We start from the raw sequence: 26,929 nt of genomic DNA, 5'->3' as shown, positions 1-26,929 counted from the left end.
ACCCTCAACACTCAGGCTGGGGGACGTCCCTATCTTAACGGCAGACTTCCAGGCGATCTTAGAATTAAGATTTTAAAAGTTTATGCTCGAGAGAACACGGGCCCCATCCACAATACATTAGAGCGCTTGCATCACAATATTACCAGTTGTCACTCTTGTATGTAAGAACTGACAATGTTCCATTAACATTATCTTCCAACTTTAACAACTTCATTAATGGATTAAGTGGTGGCTTAGACACTGTACTTTCAGAGCCAGGACCTCAAGATGTGTGCCTCCGATGGGTGGCGCCTCACATGAACAACTCAAACGTACATAACTCCTCCAGTGTGTAATGTACCTTGACACTCTTTGTATCACTGTGAACGTAAAATACCTTTGACCTCTCATACTGCTATCAGTGTTAATGTGTTAACGACTGTACGCTACACTGTGTCCGGTTCCATGTACACACCTCAGTGTATATGTAATCTGTCTATGGATATTACGTAACGGAGCAGGTGCCGCGGTACAGTGTGAAGCAGGTGTCACCAGTGCCACTGGTGTCTAGTGCAGAAGTTCTCTCGCCCACCTCCCCTCTTCCCGCCCATCTTCCCTTTTCCCACCCACCATCCCTCTTCCCACCCACCTCCCCTCGCCTTACCTCATCATACACCAAAACGAACATACCTCACATATCTTCCCTATTTCCACTTTGACTATGAAGATGTACAAAGATAACGGACGATTTGGATGTGGCACGGTTGGGACGACATTAAAGTGGTTCCTCATATTCTTAACGCATACGTCTTTCCTCTCCGCCAGATCAATCAAACAACATGTCAGATCCATATCCCGCGTTCGAACGTCGGCTGTGGCTTCGCCTGGTGCATTGCTGACACTGATCGTTCCCTTGATATATTGACGATTGATTTCCATCTAGCTAGACAGAGTTCTGATGGATCCCTCTCCCCACTGCATTTTATTTGCGTCGTATATATATCCATCCAAAGAAAACCTGTAATGATATGTCTTGCAAAGCTCGCGGATGTTCGGCTCCGAACAACATGTCAGCGGGAATGTCAACAAAGAGACGGATGCGGAGATATTTTTAATTTAAGTAGGAAATGAACCTTCACCTGAATTTTCTCGATTGGAAAACAGGAGATGGGAGAATTGAAGATATAAGACGCCTTAGGGAGTGTTTTGTGTGTGTGTGTGTGTGTGTGTTGAGGAGCGGGTGCGAGGCCCCAGGTGGATGATATATTGCATCAGGGATATACATGATGATCAATAGGCCTTCCACAAGACCAGCATGTCTTCAATTAAAGTACTTGTGTAATGAAGTACGTTGTGTAACGGGGAAGATTACCCGAGTGGGGAAGAGCTAAGTTACCTTCCTATTGACTTCTGGCAACTAATGAGCAGCTGAATTCTGAATAGGCAAGTGGACACAAATCACAGCAGAGGAGCCTTCATGATGTAATCGAAAGGAAAAAATGAGAAGAAAGTCTTTGAAATGGAGCCTCCGTAATGAGGTCACAAAGGTCTCTGTTCTTATCCATATTTCAAACAATCATTTGATCACATGGATACTGACCATGATGTGGACATTGCCACGAACAACACATGAACCAGATCATATATGTGTCATGATTCATAACGAATATCATAAGAGACGTGTATGACAAGTACATGTCTAATGACGAATCAGAACAACTACTGCCATGAATGATCAATGGAACTCGTCTGGCACTACCACGACCTGGGTCATGTTCTGTGCAAAATAGCAAAAATGCTCACCTTCACTGACCATCAGAATGGGCGATTCAGCTGAAAATAAGTCGATAATTGTTGGTGGAAGCAGACGAGATAAATATGGTGGACTGAAGAGAGAAGCAGAGTAGATAGAGTGTGATCAGCCGAGTACGTCAGATTGGTCACAAAGCATGACTTGTTAGTACTTACGTGGAGATACTGCCAAAAGGTGAGGTTAGCGCATATCGTTTACTGCAGTAAAATATAGGGTTGCGAGAAACGAGTCCTGCGAGTTACGTGTTATCAAGCGTTATGTGAGAGGTGGAGATATTGTATGTATGTGGAGTGGGAATCGACGTGTGGGTGAGGCAGAGACGAGACAGGTGTCTCCCGTGATGACGTATCATGAATATATATATCTCCAGAGAAAAGGTCAAGTCTGAAGTTACGCTCATTGTTTGACTTTCGTGGAAGCAAAGTCTGTAGGAGAATGAAATCACTTATATAGTGGAATATGTAATAACTGATTTTTTAGACTTATGACGTAAAGTGTACGAATTCCTTGCAAGTTGTTGACCAATATACCAAATTTTTCCTTTACAAAAGTCATATAGCGCCATGTTAGCCCAGTAATGGTTGTTTTCTCAACACACATCTACATCAACCAGGCTCGTCACAGCCCATGAGAACTGTCCATTGTGATCCTCCAGTAGTTGTCCACAGCAGCTGCCTTGTTCCTGTAGGTGTACGAGCTGACTCACCTGCCAAGGACGTTCCTGACCACTTGCTGAAGCTGCCCTATACATGGTTGTCCTGCATGACTCCAACACTTGGTATGATACTACGATGAACTGCTTTCATTTCTTTCATTTCAATATTTCTGTGTCCCTCATAAGTTGCCTGAATTCTAGAAAACGCTGTGACTTTGAAACTGGTTGGTTGTGTGGAGGTCCAACTAATTCTCTGCTGACAAAAGAAGTGGACATTTCGATGTCATTATCATCCTCTTAGCTCCAGGACCGCCTACTGCAAGCAAGGTGACATGTCATATTCCTTTATCAAGACATAGTAATACCGGGTTCATTGTTTTCTGGTATCATGAAAGATTTTCTTCCACAATCAGTTTTAGTAATACACAAACGTAATGTATGAAGCAAGTTGTGCGAGTGCTGGGCGGATGTTAAGACTGACTAGAGACAAAGCGAGCGAGACATATGACTGTGAAATATAGGTGTTTTATATACACATAATACCTGCTAACAACAAACAGCTGTTATCAGTTATCACCGGTATGACAATTATATGATAATCATCATGTACGAAGTGCTAATGGACCGCGTAAAGACGAGAGCCCGTCCTACACTAGGGGTGTAGCGAATCGTTATCAACCTCATAATTGTTAGTTATCATTATGATCACTGTCAGTATCTAGAGTTATCACTTTCATGATCACTGTTGACAGTGGCGGTGTTATCATTACTGTTATTACTCGAGTCCTGCCTGTGCGGCTGGCGTCATCATGGGCCCTGGAGTCCTGCCTGTGCGGCTGGCGTCAGGGGCCCAGCAAACCTGAATTAACCAGTGCTGACCTTTGGTGGATAGCCAGGGATCTTGGCTGACGAGTGGCAGCCGCCTCGGCTGATTACTCTCCCGATGGACATCTGGACAGGTGGGACAGACACCTGGACAGCTGTATAGACAGGTGCACCCAGGCAGATTGACGCCGCCAAATAACATCCGTCAGCACCATCAGCGTGAAGACCATGCGTGTGTGTGTTGGGGGGAAGGCTGACGCTGGTGGGGGTCAAACGTGACGCTGCTTGGGATAGCCATAGGTAACGCTGTTGAGGAGGTAATGCTGATGTTGGCGGCTTTGTGCGTGTGTGATATAAAGTGCACATATTAGTGTAGGTGATGAGGTCTATCTGGCAGCAGATGTGTGGTGAAGAATATGTTTGTTTAGAAATCACTCGAATTACGTGTGACAGTGGTCGCGCAAAATATCTCCGACCATCCATACGCCCGGCCACGGTGTACCACGCTTGTTGTATCATTGATTATAAACATTTTATTTTCAATTATCTTCTAAATTTCTTCCAGCGCAACACATTTCTCACAGTACATCATGTTATAAGTTTCTTCCACTACGTCTTGTTTTATAACCAGTCTTTAATAACTGAGGAGCAGGAAAGGCAGGAAGGATGACATAAAAGTTGAGCGAAAATGGATTTTTAATTCCTGTTTGTTTTGACATATGACATTGTCTCATTTACTTACAGCTGTTGATAATCATTAAATCCAACACCTTCTGTAGACGCTAACTAGTTATGTTGTTGGAACCACAGGGTAGTGTGTCCAGCATTGCGACCCACGTTTGCAGTCGGATCCCAAGGAAGAATGTCACCCTCAGCTGCTCAGGTCGCAAGAGCAGTTGGTGCAGCCTACCAGACACCAGCCAGGAACTCTCTCTTAAAGCAATGATCACCCGGGAACTGAAGCTAGATAAAGCCCGTCAGTGATTCCCCTGCTGAAGCCTCATTAACCATACGCATATTCGTCACCTTGACAACTGTTCACATTTATATCATTATCATGACATGCATGACGATTTCGGGACGTTAACGCCAGCTACCTCACACTTCTGCTGAACACTGGGAATCCACAGTCCAAAGCGATAAGCAAAAAGTTGATTATATATATATATATATATATATATATATATATATATATATATATATATATATATATATATATATATATTACCCTTTTTAACATTTAAATACAAGTAGGGGGGGGGGGGGTCCAGCCTCCCGCCTCCTTTAGTCGCCTTCTAAGACACACGGGGAATACGTGGGAAGCATTCTTTCTCCCCTATCCTCTCCTGCCAGGCTGTGGCTACCACATCACACACAAAGCTATGGCAACCACGTCACACTCAAGACTGGCTACCACGTCATACTAAAGGCTACGTTTACCAAGTCACAATCAAGACTATGTTTACCATGTCTCACACAAGGCTGTGGTTACCAGGAAACAGACGAAGAGTGGCCCATCCACTCATATATATATATTGCTTAGGATATTCAGTGTATGAATGGATCATGGTGAAGTGCCTGAGGATTAGCGAAATGCATGGATAGTGTCATTGTATAGAGGCGAAGGGGATAAAGGTGAGTGTTCAAATTACAGAGGTATAAGTTTGTCGAGTATTCCTGGGAAATTATATGGGAGGGTATTGATTGAGCAGTGTGGTTTCAGAAGTGGTAGAGGATGTGTGTATCAGGTGTTCACTTTGAAGAATGTATGAGAAATACTTAGAAAAGCGGATGGATTTGCATGTAGCACTTATCGATCAAGAGATGCTTTGTGGAAGGTATTAAGAGAATATGGTGTGGGAGGTAAGTTGCTAGAAGCAGTGGAAAGATTTTATCAAGGATGTACGGCATGTGTATGAATAGGAACAGAGGAATGTGATTGGTTCTCAGCGAATGTCGGTTTGCGGTAGGGGTGCGTGATGTTTCCATGGTTGTTTAATTTGTTTATGGAGGGGTTTGTTAGGGAGGTGAATGCAAGAGTTTTGGAGAGATGGACAAGAATGCAATCTGTTGTGGATGAGAGGGCTTGGGAAATGAATCATTTGTTGTTCGCTGATGATACAGCGCTGGTGGCTGATTCGGGTGAGAAACTGCCGAAGTTGGCAATTGAGTTTGGTAAAGTATGTGAAAGAAGAAAGTCGAGAGTAAACGTGTATAAGAGCAAGATTGTTAGATTCAGTAGGGTTGAGGCACAAATTGACTGGGAGGTAAGTTTAATGGGAGAAAAACTGGAGGAAGTGAAGTGTTTTAGATATCTAGGAGTGGCTTTGGCAGCGGATGTAACCATGGAAGCAAATGTAAGTCACAGGGTGAAGGAAAGGGCGAAGGTTCTGGGAGCGTTGAAGAATATGTGGAAGGCAAGAACGTTATCTCGGAGAGCAAAAATGGGTATGTTTGAAGGAATAGTGATTCCAACAATGTTATATGGTTGCGAGGCATGGCTATAGAAAAAAGGGTTGTGCGGAGGAGGTGGATGTGTTGGAAATAAATGTTTGAGGACAATATGTGGTGTGAGGTGGTTTGATCGAGTAAGTAATGAAAAGGTAAGATGTGTGGTAATAAAAAAATATGGTTGAGAGAGCAGAAGAGGGTAAGTTGAAATGGCTTGGGCATATGGAGAGAATGAATGAGGAAAGATTGACAAAGAGGATATATGTGTCAGAGGTGAAGGGAACAAGAAATGGGAGACCAAATTGGAGGTGGAAGGATAGAGTGAAAAAGATTTTCAGCGATCGGGGCCTGAATATACAAGAGGGTGAAAGGTGAGCAAGGAATAGAGTGAATTGGAACTATGTGGTATACCGCAGTCGACGTGCTGTCAATGGATTGAACCAGGATATGTGAACAGTCTGGTGCAAACCATGGAAAGTTTTGTGGGGCCTGGAAGTGGAAAGGGAGCTGTGGTTTCGCTGCATTACACATGACAGCTAGAGACTAACTGACTGAACGAATGTGGCCTTTGTTGTCTTTCCCTAGAGTTACCTCGCGCGCGCGTGTGGTGGAGAGGGTGCCATTTTCATGTGTGGCGGGGTGGCGACGAGAATGGATGAAGGCAGCAAGTATGAATATGTACATGGGTATGTATGTGTATGTATATGTATGTGTACATTGAAATGTATAGGTATGTATATGTGCATGTGTGGGCGCTTATGTATATACATGTGTATGTGGGTGGGTTGGGCCATTCTTTCGTCTGTTTCCTTGCGCTACCTCGCTAACGCGGAAGACAGCGACTAAGTATAATGATAATAAAAAAGATTATATATATATATATATATATATATATATATATATATATATATATATATATATATATATATATATATATATATATTCCTAAGAGTCCACGGGAAAATGAAACACGTTAAGTTCCCAAGTGCACTTTCGTGTAATAATCACATCATCATGGGTGACACAAGAGAGAAATATAACAGTCAGTTGATATACATGGAAGAGACGAAGCTAGGACGCCATTTGGTAAACATGCAATTGTCCCAGACAGACAACAAGCGTTCATAAACTTATCATTTTACAAATTTTATCAACAATAAAGTTATCTGATCTGTATAGACCATCAATAATATTAAGATTATAATTCTTGGTGTATCTAATGATAGAAGATTCAATGATATTTCTCGTGGTAACAGAGAGTTAATAACTGAGTACCAGGAGAGACTGAGTACAGAATGGAAAAAGGTGAGAACAATGGAAGTAAGGGGAGTGGGGGAGGAATGGGATGTATTTAGGGAATCAGTGATGGAGTGCGCAAAAGATGCTTGTGGCATGAGAAGAGTGGGAGGTGGGTTGATTAGAAAGGGTAGTGAGTGGTGGGATGAAGAAGTAAGATTATTAGTGAAAGAGAAGAGAGAGGCATTTGGACGATTTTTGCAGGGAAAAAATGCAGTTGAGTGGGAGATGTATAAAAGAAAGAGACAGGAGGTCAAGAGAAAGGTGCAAGAGGTGAAAAAGAGGGCAAATGAGAGTTGGGGTGAGAGAGTATCATTAAATTTTAGGGAGAATAAAAAGATGTTCTGGAAGGAGGTAAATAAAGTGCGTAAGACAAGGGAGCAAATGGGAACTTCAGTGAAGGGCGCTAATGGGGAGGTGATAACAAGTAGTGGTGATGCGAGATGGAGTGAGTATTTTGAAGGTTCGTTGAATGTGTTTGATGATAGAGTGGCAGATATAGGGTGTTTTGGTCGAGGTGTTGTGCAAAGTGAGAGGGTTAGGGAAAATGATTTGGTAAACAGAGAAGAGGTAGTAAAAGCTTTGCGGAAGATGAAAGCCGGCAAGGCAGCGGGTTTGGATGGTGCTGCAGTGGAATTTATTAAAAAAGGGGGTGACTGTATTGTTGACTGGTTGGTAAGGTTATTTAATGTATGTATGACTCATGGTGAGGTGCCTGAGGATTGGCGGAATGCTTGTATAGTGCCATTGTACAAAGGCAAAGGGGATAAGAGTGAGTGCTCAAATTACAGAGGTATAAGTTTGTTGAGTATTCCTGGTAAATTATATGGGAGGGTATTGATTGAGAGGGTGAAGGCATGTACAGAGCATCAGATTGGGGAAGAGCAGTGTGGTTTCAGAAGTGGTAGAGGATGTGTGGATCAGGTGTTTGCTTTGAAGAATGTATGTGAGAAATACTTAGAAAAGCAAATGGATTTGTATGTAGCATTTATGGATCTGGAGAAGGCATATGATAGAGTTGATAGAGATGCTCTGTGGAAGGTATTAAGAATATATGGTGTGGGAGGCAAGTTGTTAGAAGCAGTGAAAAGTTTTTATCGAGGATGTAAGGCATGTGTACGTGTAGGAAGAGAGGAAAGTGATTGGTTCTCAGTGAATGTAGGTTTGCGGCAGGGGTGTGTGATGTCTCCATGGTTGTTTAATTTGTTTATGGATGGGGTTGTTAGGGAGGTGAATGCAACAGTTTTGGAAAGAGGGGCAAGTATGAAGTCTGTTGTGGATGAGAGAGCTTGGGAAGTGAGTCAGTTGTTGTTCGCTGATGATACAGCGCTGGTGGCTGATTCATGTGAGAAACTGCAGAAGCTGGTGACTGAGTTTGGTAAAGTGTGTGAAAGAAGAGAAGTTAAGAGTAAAGGTTAATAAGAGCAAGGTTATTAGGTACAGTAGGGTTGAGGGTCAAGTCAATTGGGAGGTAAGTTTGAATGGAAAAAAACTGCAGGAAGTAAAGTGTTTTAGATATCTGGGAGTGGATCTGGCAGCGGATGGAAACATGGAAGCGGAAGTGAATCATAGGGTGGGGGAGGGGGCGAAAATCCTCGGAGCCTTGAAGAATGTTTGGAAGTCGAGAACATTATCTCGGAAAGCAAAAATGGCTATGTTTGAAGGAATAGTGGTTCCAACAATGTTGTATGTTTGCGAGGCGTAGGCTATGGATAGAGGTGTGCGCAGGAGGGTGGATGTGCTAGAAATAAGATGTTTGAGGACAATGTGTGGTGTGAGGTGGTTTGATCAAGTAAGTAATGTAAGGGTAAGAGAGATGTGTGGAAATAAAAAGAGCGTGGTTGAGAAAGCAGAAGAGGGTGTTTTGAAATTGTTTGGGCACATGGAGAGAATGAGTGAGGAAAGATTGACCAAGAGGATATATGTGTCGGAGGTGGAGGGAACGAGGAGAAGTGGGAGACCAAATTGGAGGTGGAAAGATGGAGTCAAAAAGATTTTGAGTGATCGGGGCCTGAACATGCAGGAGGGTGAAAGGCGGGCAAGGAATAGAGTGAATTGGATCGATGTGGTATACCGGGGTTGACGTGCTGTCAGTGGATTGAATCAGGGCATGTGAAGCGTCTGGGGTAAACCATGGAAAGTTGTGTGGGGCCTGGATGTGGAAAGGGAGCTGTGGTTTCGGGCATTATTGCATGACACCTAGAGACTGAGTGTGAACGAATGGGGCCTTTGTTGTCTTTTCCTAGCGCTACCTCGCACACATGAGGGGGGAGGGGGATGATATTCCATGTGTGGCGAGGTGGCGATAGGAATGAATAAAGGCAGACAGTGTGAATTGTGTGCATGGGTATATAGGTATGTGTCTGTGTGTGTATATATATGTGTACATTGAGATGTATAGGTATGTATATTTTGCGTGTGTGGACGTGTATGTATATATATGTGTATGGGGGTGGGTTGGGTCATTTCTTTCGTCTTTTTCCTTGCGCTACCTCGCAAACGCGGGAGACAGCGACAAAGCAAAAAAAAGAAAAAAAAAAAAATATATATATATATATATATATATATATATATATATATATATATATATGCCCATACACACACACACACACATATATATATATATATATATATATATATATATATATATATATATATATATATATATATATATGTACATATTCATACTTGCTGGCCTTCATCCATTAATGACGCGACCTCGCCCCACGGGAAACAGCATTGCTACCCCTGCCTCAGCGAGTCAGCGACAGGAAAACAGACAACAAAGGCCACATTCGTTCACACTCAGTCTCTAGCTGTCAAGTATAATGCACCGAAACCACAGCTCCCTATAATATACTATAATGGTTCAAAGTGAATATCAATAAAAAAAGTACAAAATTACAACTGAACTGGTGACCCTTTGAAGGACAGGGTTTTCACTTTAAAATTGGTAAAGATTTTCCCTTGTTTCTTTTTTCAGTTTCATAATCCTCTCTGTACTTCAATTAAGGCCTGGCCTTGATGTGGACTTTACTCCGCGACAAGAGCCTCCAACGTAAAGAAAATGTAACCAGCGTAGATGAATGAAGAATTATTTAAAAATACAATATGATCATTCGCACCTGATTCATCCTATGAAAACTATTTTGCTTATTTCTTTGAAAGATCTTTAGTCTGACATTGTTTGACTGACAGTTGGGAATCATTCCATAAAATCATTCCGATATACATAAACGAACTCTTATCAAAACTTCGTACTCAACGTACAATATATCACCAGCTCTGGTGCCATACCTGTGGTGATCATGAATCAGTATAACGCTACTAATACTCGAGGGCTCTGCTATTTACGATTTAATACAAATATCCATATTCTAACTGTTCTAGTGTGTACTCTACTGGAAGAATGCCAACCATATTAAACTGTTTACCACTTCCCACGTCAGGGTGTGTTAACCACTTCATACACAAACGTTTGGAAAAATTCACACGCTCACTTTTCAATTCGGAAATCAAATATGGTGGCATGCCCTTCTGCTTACTTTCTTCATGAGAGTTTTAATCAAAGTTTTCAGCATTATCTTTACACGCTGGATAAAATGACTGGTCAAACACTAAAGCATAGACTTCTGGGGTTTGTATGAGCACAAATTTTGTGACGATGGCCTTGTATTTATTAGAGGTGAAAATCAATTCTTCACGTTCATGAATATTTTGTATAGTTTCCTGTAAAGCATAATAGTAACGTTTACCATTAAAACTACATTTTCTTTGATAATTTTTATATCAAAGAAAATAATACATTATAGGACACTATAGTATCTAAACATTATGACAACCCACTGTTCTTATATTAATGATTTGAACTTGATCCACACACACACACACACACACACATATATATATATATATATATATATATATATATATATATATATATATATATATATATATATATATATATTTCTTTTTTTTTTTTTTTTGCTTTGTCGCTGTCTTCCGCGTTTGCGAGGTAGCGCAAGGAAACAGACGAAAGAAATGGCCCAACCCACCCCCATACACATGTATATACATACACGTCCACACACGCAAATATACATACCTACACAGCTTTCCATGGTTTACCCCAGACGCTTCACATGTCCTGATTCAGTCCACTGACAGCACGTCAACCCCGGTATACCACATCGATCCAATTCACTCTATTCCTTGCCCTCCTTTCACCCTCCTCCATGTTCAGGCCCCGATCACACAAAATCTTTTTCACTCCATCTTTCCACCTCCAATTTGGTCTCCCACTTCTCCTCGTTCCCTCCACCTCCGACACATATATCCTCTTGGTCAATCTTTCCTCACTCATTCTCTCCATGTGCCCAAACAATTTCAAAACACCCTCTTCTGCTCTTTCAACCACGCACTTTTTATTTCCACACATCTCTCTTACCCTTACGTTACTTACTCGATCAAACCACCTCACACCACACATTGTCCTCAAACATCTCATTTCCAGCACATCCACCCTCCTCCGCACAACTCTATCCATAGCCTACGCCTCGCAACCATACAACATTGTTGGAACCACTATTCCTTCAAACATACCCATTTTTGCTTTCCGAGATAATGTTCTCGACTTCCACACATTCTTCAAGGCTCCGAGGATTTTCGCCCCCTCCCCCACCCTATGATCCACTTCCGCTTCCATGGTTCCATCCGCTGCCAGATCCACTCCCAGATATCTAAAACACTTTACTTCCTCCAGTTTTTCTCCATTCAAACTTACCTCCCAATTGACTTGACCCTCAACCCTACTGTACCTAATAACCTTGCTCTTATTCACATTTACTCTTAACTTTCTTCTTTCACACACTTTACCAAACTCAGTCACCAGCTTCTGCAGTTTCTCACATGAATCAGCCACCAGCGCTGTATCATCAGCGAACAACAACTGACTCACTTCCCAAGCTCTCTCATCCACAACAGACTTCATACTTGCCCCTCTTTCCAAAAACTGTTGCATTCACCTACCTAACAACCCCATCCATAAACAAATTAAACAACTATGGAGACATCACACACCCATGCCGCAAACCTACATTCACTGAGAACCAATCACTTTCCTCTCTTCCTACACGTACACATGCCTTACATCCTCGATATATATATATATATATATATATATATATATATATATATATATATATATATATATGTATATATATATATTTCGCGTTAGTGAAATAGCACCATGATCAGATGAAGGAAGGCCACATCCGATCACACTTACTCTCCAGATGTCCTGCATAATTCACCGAAACCACAGCTCCCTAAAACTTTTCCACAGTCCATTGACAGCACGTCCAATTCACCCTATCCCGTGCAAGCCTTTCGCCCTCCTACATGTTCAGTCTCCGATCGCTCAATTTTTTTTTTCACTTCATCCTACTATCTCCACTTTAATTTCCCGGTTCTCCTTCCCTCTATTTCTGCTTCATACGTCCTCTTTGTCAACCTTTCCTCACTCATTCTCTCCTTTGCCCACACCATTTCAACATACCCTCTTCTGCTTTCTCAACCACACGCTTTTTATTACCACACATCTCTCTTTCCCTTTTATTACTTACTCGATCACACCACATATTGTCCTTAAACATCTCATTTCCAACACATCCACCCTCCTCCGCATAACTATCTATAGCTCATGCCTCGCAACCTTTAGATATTACTGGGACTACAATTTCCTCAAACGTAACCACGAGTCTTTTGCACTGCTTTCAACCACTATAATTGGTAAATCACTCCATATATTAACAATCCTATAAGAAAAAGTACTTCACCTTCTTTGAGGTAAAACGTTTGCCCACGAGTTTATCGCCATTACTACGAGTGAAATGAAACGAATCTATCCTCAAGTAGATCGTTAGATCGAGATTATCGATGCCTTTTATGATTTTGAATAGAGGTCACTTTTTAACCTCTTCTAAGTAGATAGATGTAAATAATTTAGTCGGCCTAGGATTTTTTTTCAGGCCGGAAATCATCTTGGTGGCTCGCCTCTGTTCTTTCTCCATTCTATGTCTTTCCTCAAGTATGATATCCAAATCTGAACACAACAGCCAAGATCGGGACACACCAGTGAGTTGTGAAGATCGAGAATGATTTTCCAAAGATTAAACTTTAAATGTTAGCCAGATCTATTTGTTGACAACCCTCAGAGGATGGAAGCTTTTGAAGGCGAAGTGAACAGTGAGAGGCGAGTGAGCACTTGGAGAAGAGCTGCATGCGAGGTCTTCCTGGTCGTCAGCTAAAGGCATCTCTAACTTCTTTTGCTCTACTTTTCCTTCACTTTTCCGTTCTGACGGCACTATAGCTCTCTCTCCCGTAAACAAAGCAAATCACTTTGGTTCCCGTTTCTTCTCAAACTCCAACTTGGACGACTAACATTCCTTCACCTCTTACTAATCCTATGCTTCTTCCCGTAATCTCTTTTCGGACTGTCTGAAAAGCGCTTCTTTTTCTGAACACAAGCAAGGCTTGTGTTCTTGATGGCATTCATCAAAGGCGTATTTGAAAGTGTACGCCTCTGAACTTGCACCTGTGCTTGTTCGTCTGTTCCGTTTAAGAACCAAAACCTCCTTGTAAACAAGCACCGATACATCCCATCCCTAAGAAAGGGTGACCGTTCTAAACTCTCCAACTATCGTCTTGTTGCTTTGACATCTACCAATTCCAAAGTCTATGAATCCTTCTACAGCTCTCATATCCTTAAACACCTCGAAAATCACAGTCCTCTCTGATGACCAGTGTGGCTTCAGTAACGTGAGATCAACTGGTGATATTTACCACTGATGTCATGATGTTTTAATAATGGCGGTAGTAATATTTTTTTTCATACTATACCTGTCATTATTAACATCAATGTTATCGTCATCATTGTCATTCTTATTACTATTAAAATTATCATCTTTATTGCTTTTACTGCTACACCACTGAGTGAAGGGGCGGGTTGATGTTATGGCGTCTTGGATAACTAGAGGAATGTCTCGGCCAAACAAGAGACAAGCACTGACGCACAGGTCATCATCATGTTGACTTCCCACAAGCAGGTGGTGAGCCTCAAGCGTCCCTGTAGTACACTTGTATGACACACATTGTGGACTCCGGTCACTTGATACCAGAGAATATGAGCGATACAAAACCTCCTTGTGAGCTGCTTCCCTGCTGCTCATGCGAGATCATCAGCGAGACTTACCGCACGTATGGACCTGTTCGAAACTATTTACATTAGGTACACTGGACCTGTTGTGAGGTATTTAAGGAATTGTACCAAGTGTCCACATGTAAGGACCAGTTCTTGTTCACACCAGAGGACTCGCACCAGCATCACACTTACAGGCATTAGATAAACAATTTTCCTGGATGGATTTGTCCACCGCCAGATAACCTTGGTCACTTCCTGATTAAACAAGTGGAAACTACTTCAAACACTTCTAGGTACCATGCGAGACACAGAGGTAAGCTTATATCCCACATTCCGTAAACACTGAACCTCTTAGAGAGCGCAAATAGTCCATCATCGTAATTAATGTTAGTAATTAGTTAACTATGGTAAAGAAAATGGGAGTCAAAGGAAAGATTCCACAATGGTAGTAACTGTGGTTCTATTTTTTGCTATAGACACCAACTCTTCACATTGCTCGTCGTTCTGGCACTGGAGCTAACCTGCTGTTGGTAACCGAACGTGTTATAAGGCAATTGTTTACCTGAGGTAACCCTGCCTATAGGAGCGAGCAACCAGCCCGCGGGACGAGAGATCACCGCCCCACACAACACGAAAAGGAAAATATTCTCTGTACTGCTAAGAGAGTATTATTAATGAGCTGTGGTAAACACGTATACACGAATGAAAATGACGGATTTAAGTCGAGACAACAAACACTAACTCGAAAACTCGAGAGGAGAAGCAGGTGGAGGGTGAGCCTGACCGACGTGACCCGAAAGGTAACATTATATTTCTCACTTGAGATTCTTCTTCTCTGCAATTATTACGACAAAATGACGCAGAAAAGTTGTAATTGTTACCATGAGATTCAGGAACTTCATCATTGGTCCTTGTCAAGTGACTAATGTCAGATGTCTGTACTTTCTTTTTGCCATCAATTGTATCGGAGTTACCAAGTATGTAGCGATACAATCAAGTGTACCCGAGTTACCATGTAAGATACAGTCAACTGTATCTGAATTACTTGTTCTGCAGAGGTACAGTTGGCTATAATTCAGTTACCAGGTACATAGAGGTTCAATCAACTGTATCCGAGTTACTAGGTATGTAGAGTTACAGTCAACTTTACCTGAATTACTAGGACTGAATTGCTACAGTAAACTGTACCCGAGTCACCAGGTACATAGAGGTACAGTCTCCTGCTGTAATTAATTCCCAACTTCCCTGGCTGTGACAACACTTTACACACTCGACATGTGGCAGTGTGCCGTCACACACGTGGCAATGAGCCGTCACACACGTGGCAGTGTGCCGTCACACACGTGGCAATGAGCCGTCACACACGTGGCAGTGTGCCGTCACACACGTGGCAATGAGCCGTCACACACGTGGCAGTGTGCCGTCACACACGTGGCAGTGTGCCGTCACACACGTGGCAGTGTGCCGTCACACACGTGGCAATTAGCCGTCACACACGTGGCAATGAGCCGTCACACACGTGGCAGTGTGCCGTCACACACGTGGCAGTGTGCCGTCACACACGTGGCAATGTGCCGTCACACCAAAACACAAGTCCCAGTTACCCGCTGGGTGGCTCCGCCAATGTTGCTTTGTTTTTCGCTACGGCTCTACTGCCTGTCAAAACGAAATATCACTCCTGATACTTTGATTGCAACATTTCAGTTCGGAAAATATTTTTGCTTTCATCTGCCACACGCAGTCAGCCGTGGCGGAGGTGTTTTATAAAAGTGTATATCGTAAATCTTTTATCTTTATAGCAATGGACGCTTATTGAGATGGTAAGCACTTAGACACGTACAGACATCAGACACGTACAGACATCAGACACGTACAGACATCAGACACGTACAGACATCAGACATGTGAAGACACCAGACACGTGCAGACACCAGACAAGTCAAAATTCGCCGATAACGATCACCAGCCTAAACGAGCAAATAATGAGGGAAGTGTGATGGGGTTACAAGGATATGGCTAGAGAGAAAATGATAAAATTTGAATATCAAAATGTGAATAAGAGTACGGTTATTAGGTTCAGTGGGGTTGAGGGACGAGTTAATTGGGAGGCAAGTTTGAATGGAGAAAAACTGGAGGAAATGAAGTGTTTTAGATATCTGTGAGTGGATTTATTAGCGGATGGAACCATGGAAGAGGAAGCGAATCACAGGGTGGAGGAGGTGGCGAAGGTACTGGGAGCGTTGAAGAATGTGTGGAAGGCCAAAACGTTATCTCGGAGAGCAAAAATGGGTATTTTTGAAGGAATAGTGGTTCCAACAATGTTATATGGTTGCGAGGTATGGGCTATAGATAGGGTTGTGCGGAGGGGAGTGAATGTGTTGAAGAGATGTTTGAGGACAATATGAGGTGTGAGGTGGTTTGATCAAGTAATGAAAGGGCAAAAAGAAATGTGTGGTAATAAAAAGAGTGGTTGAGAGAGCAGAAGGTGCACTGAAATGGTTTGGTCACATGGAGAGAATGAGAGAAAAGATTGACAGAGGATATATGTCAGAGGTGGAGGGAAAGAAAAAAGGGAGACCAAATTGGAGGTGGAAGGATGGAGTGAAAAAGATTTTGAGCGATAGGGGCCTGAACATACAGGAGGGGGAATGGCGTTCAGGAATACGAGTGAATTGGAACGATGTGGTATACCGGGGTCGACGTGCTGCCAATGGATTGAACCAGGGCGTGCGAAGCGTCTGGGGTAAACCATGGAAAGTTTTGTGGATCCTGGACGTGGAAAGGGAGCTGTGGTTTCGGTCCATTACACATGACAGATAGAGACTGAGCGTGAACGAATGTGGCCTTTATTGTCCTTTCCTAGTTCTACCTAGCGCGTGCGTTGGGGGAGGGGTGTGCTATTTCATGTGTGGCGGGGTGGTGACGAGAATGGATAAAGGCAGCAAGTATGATAATGTACATATGTGTATATATATATATATATATATATATATATATATATATATATATATATATATATATATATATATATATATATATACGTTGAAATGTATAGGTATGTACATGGGCATGTGTGGGCGTTTATGTATGTGGGTGAGTTGAGCCATTCTTTCGTCTGTTTCCTTCCGCTACCTCGCGAACTCGGGAGACAGCGACAAAGTATAAATTAATAAATAGAATAAACAAATAAAATGCAAGACATCGGTACAAACTCTCGACTGTGTTGGTCTTCCCTACAGTCATACTATTGATATCATTGTCTTAATATAAGGTAATAAACATGTGCTACAGTTTGTGTTTCTCCTGTCTGGGGATAACTGATCGAGAGGAAAATCAGTGTTATGTTCGTACTTTTCAGACGCCTCAGCTGATGATGACACGCACGGAGCGTGCCTCACACATGTGGTGGTCAGCACATCTGGACGTGGCCGACCAGACCCCTCCCACCACCGCTCCGGCCACCTGCTAAAGAATCCTGCCCACGATCCCGCACGAGTGGTGTTGGAAGAAGGCGCTCCTCGCTTGCCTCAAGAAATAGATACGTGAAAGTAACGACAGCTGACACGGCAGTCATAATAAACTAGAAACGAAGTAGACAAGCAATAAAAAGACAAAAGGAAGAGAAACAAAACAATGAATAAATTGAAAATAGGAATCTTGATGAACACTCGAGTTTGATGACATGAGACGGTTAAAGAATGGACGTGTGTGTGTGTGTGTAATAGCTCATTGCCTAATAACGAGTAAAAAGGAACAGTACCACTGCTGCACCTGGTCAGGAGTCATGGCGTTGTTACTGAAACAGTACCTGTAGGTCAGATGTGGTCTACTTTACCACCGCCTCTGGTGGGATGCAAGGTAAACCAGTCGTCAAGCAGTACAGTAAAGGTCTCTGTCTCCCTCCTTCTTGCTCCAACACTGACACCATTAATCCCATCCAGTCTTACATACAACAGATTCAAATAAAACAAATGTCATCACATTGATATTCACTAGTTATATTGAGAACAGAAATGGGATTATCTTGGAAGTCAGTTACACTCATCAACATTAATTTTCTACAACTCTCTACGTGCACAAGGAAGAGTCGTGCACTGCACCACGTGTGCTGTGTAGGGAAGACGCTAGCAGTATCCAATACCGGTGATGAAAACAATGACAGGGCTGGTCAGTGATGTCTGACTACGGCTCCCGAGGTCGGTTATGGGTATGATTCTACGGTGTCTACACACACACACACACACACACACACACACACACACACACACACACACACACACACACACACACACATACCTGTTAATGGGGGATGCCACAGAGAAGGGTGGTGGTGCAGGTCTCCCCCGAGCAGTCTAGACTGGGGACCTGCCATCCTCCCCACAGAAACAGGGAGGCACACTGGAAGCCGCCGTCTTCTGGCAGTAGTCATCATCTGTGGATGGGGAACAATTTACAGCTTCACTCGGCAGCATTCATAACTGAGTAACAACCTTATCATTGCCACACTACAGCAACACTAACTATCACGTACCGCACTTGTTATGCCGTCAATAGTAGCCATACACCACTGAGAACATCATGCAGCGAAGCTTTCATCATTATCATCATTTACTGCAGCCATATACCACTGACATCATCCTGCACTACTGCCATAAACCACTGACATCATATACCACACTCATACGCCACTGACATCATCATGTACCACAGCTAAACACAGCTGATAACCCGTAAGCCTGTGGCAGTGCCTTGAAGACAACACCTTCATAGGAATCATGACAACAGCGATGAACATTAGTACACACAAGCAGGTGTAGCACTACCTACCTGACACCCAACCGACGTGCTTCCCATGGTGGATGTTTTTCTGCTTCAGCCACTCCTCCAGGGGTCTTAAATACTCCCTCATGACGGAGGCATCCATCTTCCTCCCCCCTGTCGGAGCCTCCAGCGCTACGGCCTGGAACTGCCCAGCTTCATCATGTCTCTGGCGCAGACCCAACATCCCATTCGTCAGCAAGTGTCTCGCTTTAATCAACGTCTGTCCTACATACATACAGGGCAGCAGGATCTCTATATGTGTGTGTGGGTCTGCACCACTACAGCTGGTGATGGTGGTGACCTGACCTAAGACTGACCTTGGGGTGATGGTGCTACCCTGACCTGTAAGTGTAGTGGTGGTATCCTAAACGTGCTTCAGATGAAGTTATTTATTGAAACGATTTCTATCTCGGGTTTCCGCCTAACTTCTGTACATGTACAGTATAGGAAGGAAATAATAGCTTCCCGCTTCCTTAACAACAGTGCACATGGATATTTTACTGTCATAGTTTATCTCGAGAGGGAAGATGATAAAAACGAGTTAAGATTAGTTCGGTTGTGAATGATGAAAGGGGGGGGGGGGAGATATAAGACTGCCGTAAGAACCCATTGAATGACATACGTTTGGTGATACAAGGCTGTAAGGCTGTTATATTGTTGGGTGGTTGGCTGGTTAGCCGTGGTAGGCTGAGCAATTACTGTGTAAAGATAATTGCCAGGTATTATGGAAAAGAAAAACAATGAGCAGGTAAGTAAAAAAAAAAAAAAAAAAAAGTAGGCTTCTTCATGGTAGCCTTGTTTTCTGAAATGGCAAGTAGGGAACCTTAAAAGAGAGTGGAGCCTACAAAAGGAAGTGTGTGAAGGTCTCCAGGCGTAACGCTAATTGTCTGTGACCCTTTGCGGTGTTCGCTTTCTTGCAGATCAACGACCTACCATCTTTTTCACAGAGGTGTACAGTGAAGCCATAGACTGTGCGAAACTCTGAAGATGTTTCTCTGTCTAATGGAATCAGACCTGCCAAATTGATCCCTCAAAGGACCTGCAGTTAACTTACGTATATTTGAACATCTTATGGGGTTTGATGCTGGCCCACCTTTCCTCACCGGGATACAAGTGATCCACTCTCTCCCTGGGGCCCATCAACTGCCTACTGTGCGCTGTGGAGGCTAGAAAGTGTTGGACTTGCGCTATGGTGAACAGTTAATCCTACTACTATCTGAGTTGTAAAGATGGCCCACTTACCCTAGAGCGTTGCCGGCCTCAGTCGAGTGGTAGTTGTCACACTTGTGGAGCGGCTTGGAGGAGACCAGCGGGTCGTACTCTTCAGCCTTCAGGTAGAACGACTTCTTGAACCGGAACTTCAGTATGTCAGCCACGAAGGACCTGGAAAGAACGACGATAAACAGATGTAAACGTATTTCTTATACTATGGAAGGATAATGGTAACCCTCAGCAGCTGCCGTTGGGTCCCTGTGGCTATTGAAGGAAGGACCTCCTTCACAAGGGGATTCTACCACTGACATGAGACTTTGCTTCATCAGATAAAGACAAAAACCACAGAAGTGTCTGTCTACAGAAAATGAGACCAGCACATTTAATTCGTTCCTAATTCCAGAATTTATCCTGAAATAGTCGAAGGCATACGAGCGAAGCTTTAACGAAGACGACCTCCAAGACTTTCATGGTCGTAAGACGGCTTCAAAAGCAACTGGCTCTGTGAGCACGAGTTCCCGTTAGAGCAAAAATCGTTTCTCCTATAAATTTATTCAGACTCTGCCGCGGAGGGTGGGCAAGCAACTTCCTAATTCTCTGTCCACTTTAATCTACCCCAGGTAAACCAGAAATAACATAAGACTCGAGAAATAATTTCGAAATTGATTTTATTAATTTTTGACAATTCCTATGTCAGTAAATTAGGTTTGATACAGAGAAAATTTGAATTTTCCTGAAGAGCTCCTGATAACCTCTTGTGGGTGGGTTATGTATCTTGAGACGGATCTACACTCACCCCAGCGTCACATCCCAAGATGGTGACTTTCAGGTACTTTTAGACTATGCTTTCAAATGATACAAAGCCAATACGAAACATTCCCATCTTTATTTTGGAGTAGAATAAATTGTGGCTACCTTCGTGCCCATCTTAATTCTTGAAACGAATCACAAATCTGTATGACCAACATTGCACAACACCCTCACGTCTTTCATAACTGACGGCACATATTTGATGGAGCATCATTGTAGGTGTCCCACCCACTGGAGGAACATACTGGTCTCTCATGGACGGGGCAGCTCTAGCAGCCACGTGGACGAGGCTGTTCTTGCCACATAGACGAGGCAGCTCCAGCCACGTGGACATCTCTAGCCACCTTCTAGGAGACCCACTGAGTCAGTTTGTAACAAAAAGTGTGTTAACCACTGTTCCTGTATGGACTTGCTGTTACTTCAATCGATAAATTCTATAACGTTGTAAGCTATGTTAGAAATACACTTAAGTTTTAATGAAAACTGAAGTCATCACAGAAATCCCAGGCTGGGGCATGGCAGACTATCTCTCGATCCTCGGGTTTCTCTGATGGATTTTTACCAAAACGATGATGAAACTCGCGACATGTTCAGCGACGCGAAGAAGTCGTCCGCTAGCTGGAACATCTTCCTTGGGGCGCAAGCCTGCGGGGACGGTACCAAGTCTTCAGGCATCCTACCAGCTGGCTACTTCCCAGATACTTGGAAAAGCTCATTAATTCGCCTAATACCAAAACACAGAAAATCCTCATGTAGCAACTAATTTTCGACTAATATCCCTTTTCGAAGTTCCAAACAAACTCTTTGAAAGTGATTAATAAAAGACTTAGTAACCATTCGGAATGGAATAACCTGCATAATGATAATCAATTTGGGTTAAAATATGAAAGGGGAACACAATTGGCAATAGTACACACAACAGATCAGATTGCACAAAAAGCAGACGAGGGACAGTGCCAAGGAATTTTATGAGATCACTAAAGCTTCCAATAAAGTTTGGCACTTGGGCTTGAAAGTCAAGATCTTTCACCTTAACCTACCTACAACCACAGAAAAACTCAGGCGATTTCCTGGACGACAGGCAGGCAAAGACTAATATTGGCAATCACAATCGCACACCTTTTGACTTACAATCCGGAGTACCTTAGGGAGTGTCCTCTCCCCAACACTCTTCACCAGATACACCAGAGACGTACCCAAACCATCAAAAGGCCTCAACATTTGCTATACTGATAACATAACACGAACAGTTAGGTATCATACGAGATCAAAAGTCATGATGAATAAAATAACAGCAAAGGAAATCACAGTAATTAATGATAAATGAGGAAAAATGGAAAATTAAGACAAACATCCAAAAGTCTACTCGAATACACCTTGGGTCAAAAGTCACTCGGCCACTTATAGCTAATGATGAAGTAATAGACTTTCAAGAACCAGGAAAAATGCTTGGCCTCAACATCAGCTCTGGTGGCTACATATGTAATGTGAAAGATCGCACACAAAAATGTATGACGGCTCTCACCAACTTTATAGACTCAGAAACATGACAATAGATATGAAAACACATCTTGTCAAAGTCTTTGTTCTCCCTGTAATAGATTATCCACCTATACCTGTGTGTGAAAGAAGAAAGCTGAGAGTAAATGTGAATAAGAGCAAGGTTATTAGGTACAGTAAGGCTGAGGGTCAAGTCAACTGGGAGGTAAGTTTGAATGGAGAAAAACTGGAGGAAGTGAAGTGTTTTAGATATATGGGAGTGGATTTGGCAGCGGATGGAACCATGGAAGCGGAGGTGAATCATAGGGTGGGGGAGGGGGCGAAAATTCTGGGAGCCTTGAAGAATGTGTGGAAGTCGAGAACATTATCTCGGAAAGCAAAAATGGGTATGTTTGACGGAATAGTGGTTTCGACAATGTTATACGGTTGCGAGGCGTGGGCTATGGATAGAGTTGTGCGCAGGAGGGTGGATGTGCTGGAAATGAGATGTTTGAGGACAATATGTGGTGTGAGGTGGTTTGATCGAGTAAGTAATAATAGGGTAAGAGAGGTGTGGTAATAAAGTGTGGTTGAGAGAGCAGAAGAGGGTGTTTTGAAATGGTTTGATCACATGGAGAGAATGAGTGAGGAAAGATTGACCAAGAGGATATATGTGTCAGAGGTGGAGGGAACGAGGAGAGGTGGGGGACCAAATTGGAGGTGGAAAGATGGAGTGAAAAAGATTTTGAGTGATCGGGGCCTGAACATGGAGGAGGGTGAAAGGCGTGCAAGGAATAGAATGAACTGGAACGATGTGGTATACCGGGGTCGACGTACTGTCAATGGACTGAACCAGGGCATGTGAAGCGTCTGGGGTAAACCATGGAAAGTTCTGTGGGGGCTGGATGTGGAAAGGGAGCTGTGGTTTCGCTGCATTATTACATGACAGCTAGAGACTGTGTGTAAACGAATGTGGTCTTTGTTGTCTTTTCCTAGCGCTACCTCGCACACATGAGGGGTTGTTATTTCATGTGTGGCGGGGTGGCGATGGAAATGAATAAAGGCAGACAGTATGAATTATGTACATGTGTATATATGTATATGTCTGTGTATATATATGTATACGTTGAGATGTATAGGTATGTATATTTGCGTGTGTGGACGTGTATGTATATACATGTGTATGTGGGTGGGTTGGGCCATTCTTTCGTCTGTTTCCTTGCGCTACCTCGCTAACGCGGGAGACAGCGACAAAGCAAAATAAAATAACAACCTACTCACGCACTCAGCAATACACAACTAAAATTACTTCAGAAAATCCAAAACAAAGCACTAAGATTTGCCACAAACCAAAACTACCTTTACACTCTCAACACAGAACATATTCACGAACACAAAAACACAAACTTTCAATATAAGAGCACATAATGTTGCGTTAAAGCCTCGGAAAAATTAGAAATTCAAGAAAATGAAACATTTCAAAAAAAAATCCCTCAACACAATACAGATTCGATAGAAACTTCTCCACACAACAGCCTGAAAAAAATCAACAACTCACTCCTTCCAATATATAAATAAAAACACCTTATGACCATAATTAGTTAAAAAAAAAATAGAAATAAAATACAAGAAAAACAAGGTGGATTGCCCACCTTGCTCCCACTTTCCTTTCCCACTTTACCTTCATCTCCCCCAACTCTTCAATTCTTCCTTACTTTTATAAAAAAAAAAAAGATAAATAAACTCTCATCCCCTCCACACAGTATCGCTTAGCTTGGATGTGGATAGACTTTCATAACTGAGAAGGGCTGTTTACGCCCAGTGCTCGGCGTTATATTAAAGGGAAATGGACGAGTCTCAGTACTAACCCGCGAGGGAAATAATAACCATCACAAAGATGATAAATACCACTAGGACATGTTTCTCTTTACTACAGTAAATCAAACTTCTAAATAATATTTTTCTTTATGCTACACTGTAGACACACGAGCTCAGCACAGAACAGAAGTGAAACATGGGAGGTATATTTGTACCACAACTCACCTGCTTCACAATATAGTCCGTCACGTCGACCGACTCCTTATTTGGGTAAAGTTCGACCAGCTGGTAGATGTTGTCCCAACACTGAGCCCACATGTCCCTTAACAGCTGGTCGGGATTGGGGCCCTTGGCAGTGACGTGCTCCTCATCGTAAACCTGCAAAAGACATTCAAAGTCACCTTCAAACACATCAACATTACAGACAGGTGGAATGGTCTATTGTTGGTGCTACAGGTGAGCTAGTGATGCAGAGTGGCCCACGTGTTAACGCTCAGGTTGGAGGTCTTCCCTTGGCCTAGGAGGAACCACCGACACGGAGGGTCACAACGCCCAGGGGGACCCTTGGTCCGAGCTGCTTCAGGAGGGGAAGTTACTCAAAGCTGGTCGCGTGGCTGGACGCCGTGAACCTTCCTATTTCATTTGATCAATAGATAATCTTAGCTTATAAACTACACGACTGCCTCCATCAATACTTGTGAATAATTCTTGCACATGCAAGTCCAAAAATGGTGGTCGAGTAAGATTGAGAGCAGCTGCTCAGGTGAATCATCCGGAGTTCACAGCAAACCAGTCGATCAAATAAGTTTCCTGGTAAAATTTTCCTTGAGAATATAATAATAGACAAATAGATATGACAACAAAAGTACATGCTTTATGAATATATACATCTTATGGTCCATGATTAAAATCTTGAAAATAATTAAAAAATCATAAAATAGGTAACTAAATATATACAAATACAAGTAAAAGTTTTCAGAAAAGAGGAGTGAATGTTGGGGTGAAGAAGGTGGTGAGAGTAAGTGAGCTTGGGAAGGAGACCTGTGTGGGGAAGTACCAGGAGAGACTGTGTACAGAATGGAAAAAGGTGAGAACAATGGAAGTAAGGGGAGTGGGGGAGGAATGGGATGTATTTAGGGAATCAGTGATGGATTGCGCAAAAGATGCTTGTGGCATGAGAAGAGTGGGAGGTGGGCTGTTTAGAAAGGGTAGTGAGTGGTGGGATGAAGAAGTAAGAGTATTAGTGAAAGAGAAGAGAGAGGCATTTGGACGATTTTTGCAGGGAAAAAATGCAATTGAGTGGGAGAAGTATAAAAGAAAGAGACAGGAGGTCAAGAGAAAGGTGCAAGAGGTGAAAAAAAGGGCAAATGAGAGTTGGGGTGAGAGACTATCAGTAAATTTTAGGGAGAATAAAAAGATGTTCTGGAAGGAGGTAAATAGGGTGCGTAAGACAAGGGAGCAAATAGGAACTTCAGTGAAGGGCGTAAATGGGGAGGTGATAACAAGTAGCGGTGATGTGAGAAGGAGATGGAATGAGTATTTTGAAGGTTTGTTGAATGTGTCTGATGACAGAGTGGCAGATATAGGGTGTTTTGGTCGAGGTGGTGTGCAAAGTGAGAGGGTTAGGGAAAATGATTTGGTAAACAGAGAAGAGGTAGTAAAAGCTTTGCGGAAGATGAAAGCCGGCAAGGCAGCAGGTTTGGATGGTATTGCAGTGGAATTTATTAAAAAAGGGGGTGACTGTATTGTTGACTGGTTGGTAAGGTTATTTAATGTATGTATGACTCATGGTGAGGTGCCTGAGGATTGGCGGAATGCGTGCATAGTGCCATTGTGCAAAGGCAAAGGGGATAAGAGTGAGTGCTCAAATTACAGAGGTATAAGTTTGTTGAGTATTCCTGGTAAATTATATGGGAGGGTATTGATTGAGAGGGTGAAGGCATGTACAGAGCATCAGATTGGGGAAGAGCAGTGCGGTTTCAGAAGTGGTAGAGGATGTGTGGATCAGGTGTTTGCTTTGAAGAATGTATGTGAGAAATACTTAGAAAAGCAAATGGATTTGTATGTAGCATTTATGGATCTGGAGAAGGCATATGATAGAGTTGATAGAGATGCTCTGTGGAAGGTATTAAGAATATATGGTGTTGGAGGCAAGTTGTTAGAAGCAGTGAAAAGTTTTTATCGAGGATGTAAGGCATGTGTACGTGTAGGAAGAGAGGAAAGTGATTGGTTCTCAGTGAATGTAGGTTTGCGGCAGGGGTGTGTGATGTCTCCATGGTTGTTTAATTTGTTTATGGATGGGGTTGTAAGGGAGGTAAATGCAAGAGTCCTGGAAAGAGGGGCAAGTATGAAGTCTGTTGGGGATGAGAGAGCTTGGGAAGTGAGTCAGTTGTTGTTCGCTGATGATACAGCGCTGGTGGCTGATTCATGTGAGAAACTGCAGAAGCTGGTGACTGAGTTTGGTAAAGTGTGTGGAAGAAGAAAGTTGAGAGTAAATGTGAATAAGAGCAAGGTTATTAGGTACAGTAGGGGTGAGGGTCAAGTCAATTGGGAGGTGAGTTTGAATGGG

This window comes from Panulirus ornatus, chromosome 10 (assembly GCF_036320965.1).
Source record: "Panulirus ornatus isolate Po-2019 chromosome 10, ASM3632096v1, whole genome shotgun sequence".
NCBI lineage: Eukaryota > Metazoa > Arthropoda > Malacostraca > Decapoda > Palinuridae > Panulirus > Panulirus ornatus.
The sequence above is the reverse complement of the archived record's forward strand: the minus strand, read 5'-3'. Positions refer to the sequence as shown.